This window comes from Arvicola amphibius, chromosome 5 (assembly GCF_903992535.2).
Source record: "Arvicola amphibius chromosome 5, mArvAmp1.2, whole genome shotgun sequence".
NCBI classification, from domain to species: domain Eukaryota; kingdom Metazoa; phylum Chordata; class Mammalia; order Rodentia; family Cricetidae; genus Arvicola; species Arvicola amphibius.
In genome coordinates this window covers 15650978-15655610 of record NC_052051.1, presented here as the reverse complement: position 1 = coordinate 15655610, position 4633 = coordinate 15650978, and the positions used below count along the sequence as shown (strand labels likewise).

Below are 4633 nucleotides of genomic sequence, written 5' to 3'. Positions count from 1 at the left end.
ATACATTGCAGAACCCAAGCGGAGGGAATGGTTCCACCCACAGTGGGCATGTTTTCCCACATTAATCAATGTGATCAAGAATATCCTCACAGATATTCTCAGAAGCTAGCCTTAATTTAGATAACCAACAAGTGGTATGGCCAGAGAATTTGCTCATGGGGGATTCTGGATCCTGTCACGTTGGCAGTGGAGATTAGCCAGCACAGCATGGTGTGCAATGCCTGCACAGGGCATCTGGAGAACAATTCAGCTCTGGAGAAACTGTTGCCTTGTATCTGGGAGCAGGTGAACTTCTTGTCCACCAAGGAGGGCCTCACTGAAATCAGGGACATGCTGCTGACCAATACGGTGCCAACTGTTGCCCACACTAGTGTCATTGCCCCTTATGTACTCATTGTGCCAGCCCAAACATTGGTGTGGCGCCCCAGAAGACCTCCTTCCTCCAGCTTCTCAGCCTCGCCACTAACATCTCCATAGGCAACATTAAAATTCTGAGTGATACGCTGCTGATAAAGATAGAGACAGCGGGAACCAGTGAAGCCGAGCTGGTGAGGACCCCTTCTCCTCTGAGCTGATCATCCAGCAAGGTAGATCTTTGCCAGTGGCAATGTCTACAACAGGAAAATGCTTGCCGTCACAGAGGAAACTGGATGCTCACCTCCTGGAGGCTGCCCATGATGCTGACTGACAGTGCTTGCACATTGGCCGCCTGGCTACTCTCTCAGTGTCACAAGCCTGGCTTCTCACTCAGTGTCTCATGCTATCAGCGTACACCAGAGGGCTCTGGGAAGCCCGAGTACATCTTCCAAGCCGGTGGAAAAATCAAAGCCTTCTTAGCTGACCCATCTGCGTTGGTGACAGCCGTCCTGTAACCTCATTGCTGCTACTGATGCTCTTACTGCATTGCTCTGCAGCCCCGAATGATGCCGAAGCCAGGGAAGCCCCTGGAGGAGTCAGACAGAGCCTGAGGATCTGCTCTCTTTGACTGTCCACCAAAGAGCAACCAACTCAGCCAGCTTTATGTGAGAAACATGGAGGCCTGTACACACATGGGGTCTAAGCATCTCCTAACAGGTGAGACCCTGACTCCCAGCGCTCTCCAGAGATGAATGTCTTCCGGGTGATTGCCAGCCTGCACTGGGAGCCAGCCTGGATCTGAGATGGGCTCTACTGAGTGTAATCTCTGCATCTTGAATGTAAAAATAACTGGGGACCACCTTTTCTGGTCATTCATTCTTTACGGCCAACTCGGAGCCCTTGGAGCAATGGCTGATTGTGGTTACTGCCAGCCTGGCCCTGGATTTAGAACAGGGATCTTGGCTCTCCCCTTGCCTTCATTACACTTCTTCTCCTAGTGCGCTCCCCTACCTCTTCCCAGAGCCCCAGAGAGGCCAGAAAAAGCTGCTTGTGCAGAATGGAAGAGGTAAGAAATGGCCTTCTGTGGAGAAAAGCTAAGGTTTAAAGGCCATAGGTTAAATAATCACAGAAGAGAGTTGACTCGTGCTTCTCTTTAGAAAACATTTCTCAGCGTGCGTACTCTTTAACTGTGATTCCATCAATGCCTGCACCGCCTTACACAGTCTTATTATTAAGCCCAGAGGGCACACTGAGGACATAGTAAGTGGATTTGAACTCCAGAGCTATCCTCTTCCAATGTCATATGTTGCTATCTGTATCAGGGTTCTTCTTTTGGGCCACCAACCAGCTCCCAAGTCATGATACAGAAACTTACTGTTAGTAATGAATGCTTGGCCTTAGCTTATGCTTGTTTCTGAGTAACTTTTTTTCTTTAGCTTAAATTAACTGTTTCTTTTCATCCACATTGTGCCTTGAAGCTTTTTGCCTTTTCTTTCTATATGTTCTACTTTTCCTGTTTCTTCCATGTCTGTCTGGAGGCTTACTGGCTGGCTGGCCCCAGGCATCTCCCTCTCTCTCCACCTTGTTCTCCTAGATTTCACCTCCTATTTATTCTCTCTGCCCGCCAGCCCCTCTTATGCTTTCTGGTCTAGCTATTGGTTGACCAGCTCTTTATTAGACCAAATCAGGCATCTTAGGCAGGCACGGTAAAACAAATGCAGCACATGTTTACGTAAATGAAACAAATGCAACACATCCTTACATCATTAAACAAATGCAGCAGGAACAAATGCAGCACACCTTTACACAGTTAAAATAATATTCTTCAGTAAATATTTCCTACTGTTATCTCTATGCTGGCCCCAGAAGAGAATAAAAAGCAAGGGACATTTCCTCCCTACCACACCCCAACAAAGAACGAAACAAAACCGTCCCCAGCCCATCCATTCTTACTAAGCCGTCAGCACATGCTTTCACGATGTTGACTCATCACCTGCCATTGTGTGGTGTCTCGTGGGGAGACATTAACAAAGGTCCATTCCCCTAAATAGAGCACCAGAGGCCAGTCAACAAGACTAGTCCACCCAAATCTAGGTGAGTTTACTTGCACCAGCATGGGTGAAGGGTTATTTACAGGAATGTGTGTGACTCAATGGCAGCTCCATTACCCCACCCCCCAAATAAAAGACTGAACCCAAGATGGGAAACAATTCAAGAAAGTTTCATTCCTGGAGCTCCCTGCCAGACTTGTAGTTTCCTGGGACCAGCAATCGTTTACTGCTTATGTAACCTTGGGAAAGGCCTGTGGAAGAGAGTGCTAGGAAGACAGAACGGCGCAGACAGTCAGATGCAGCAACCACTGCCTCCTCTCCCAGTCAGCTTTAACTGTCAGCCTAGAGTCATCTGAGAAGGGATTCTCAGTTGAGGGATTGCGCAGCTCTGATTGGCCTGTGGATGACTGTCTTAATGGCTAATTGATGAAGACGGGCCCAGCCCACTGTGGGTAACACCATTCCCTAGGCAGGTGGTCCTGGACTGCATAAGAAGCTAGCCAGACATGACCCTGTAAGCCAGCTAGCATGCAGCATCCTCCATATTTCCCGCTGTCTTAGTCAGGGTTTCTATTGCTGCGAAGAGACACCATGAGCATGGCAACTCTTGTAAAGGAAAACAATTGGAGTGGCTCACTTACAGTTCAGATTTAGTCCATTATCATCATGGTGGGAAGCAAGGCAGCCGCATACAGCTAGACATGGTTCTGGGGAAGTAGCTAAGAGTGCTACATCTGACTCACCGGGTATGACTTGAGCGTAGATGAGACCTCAAAGCCTGGTTCTACAGGGACACACTTCCTCCAACAAGATCACACCTACTCCAACAAGGGCACACCTCCTAATAGTTCCGCTCCCTTTTGGGGACCATTTTCTTTCAAACCATCACACCTGCTGTACTTCCTGACTGTGAAGTGGGTTCCTTGATCAGACATACGCTGTACGGGAAGGCAAGCAAGCCTGCCTTTGAGCTTCTACCTTGATTTCCCTCAACGATGGAGTGTAATCTGTAAGGTGAAATTAACCCTTTCCTCCTCTAAGTCACTTGAGGTTAGAGTGTACTCATTTTTTCCTGCACCTACATGCTCCTCCCTGGATACGTGTCCAAGATTTTCTCCTTCAGCCTCTCTGTCAAACTACTCCCCCTGAACCTAAACAACGATCTGGAGCCTTCTACCCATTAACACCGGCTTCTAATCCTGCCACCTAACCAGCTACCACTCTAAAATAAAGCTTCTGGGCTACAGTCTACTACTCTGGAGGCATCTTGTTCGGGTCACTGAACAACTGTTTGGCCAAGTGAAGAGTCTGACACCAGCCACCACCTATGCCAGTTAGTGCCTCGGAGTAGTGGACAGGACAGCGACAGCAGCAACACCCACGTAAGTGTAGGAGAGTTGAAGACTGAGGGTCACATCAGAGATGCCATACATACGTGGTGACAGCAGCCAAGCTGACAAACAGACTTGAAAAACGATCAAAGGAGAAATAATTGGATGACAGTGGGCAACAAGAAAGGACATTTAAAAGAGGGTGCTGACCCCAAAACTTGGAAGGTTTATGTGTGGGAAACAGATGTGGTATTCCATTTGTACAGCTTTGGGCACACTGGGACCCACAGAGGTAACAACTGGAGACAGTGGGTTATTTATATAAAAAATAATTTATGCCGGGCAGTGGTGGCACACACCTTTAAATCCAGCACTTGGGAGGCAGGGAGATCTCTGTGAATTCAAGGCCAGCCTGGTCTACAGAGTGAGTTCCAGGAAAGCCAGGATTACAGAGAGAAACCCTGTCTCAACATAAAAAAAAATAAAGTAAAATAAATAAAAAAAAATTTAAAAAGGAGGAGGAGATACAGACAATAAAAGATGCCCAGAAATATCCTTTCAAGCAATTGGTATGAAATCCTCAAAGGAATAAGAGATCGGACAACTAGATTCCAATTTCTGAACTTCTAAACTTTTCTGAAATCTGAGTTTCACTGAAACCCACTAATACCTCTGTCATTGCAATCACGACTGCAGCCACTTGGTGGCAACAAAAGCACATTTTTCAGAGCCAGTCTTCACTTTTAACTGGAATACAAAAACAAAACAAATGATTGGTTCCAATAAATTGACATTAGTGGTCAGACACTATAAACAAAGCCCCTAGTAAGATCTAGTACCCAGAACAAGCCAAAGGGCTCCATTACAAGTAATGGTATTTTTTGTTATTTTTGG

General features: G+C 46.9%; 1 pseudogene; it reads left to right on the top strand.

Moving 5' to 3' along the window:
• The first annotated feature begins 207 nt into the window (after positions 1–207).
• LOC121677189 lies at positions 208–678 on the top strand (annotated as a pseudogene).
• Positions 679–4633: the final 3955 nt, after the last annotated feature.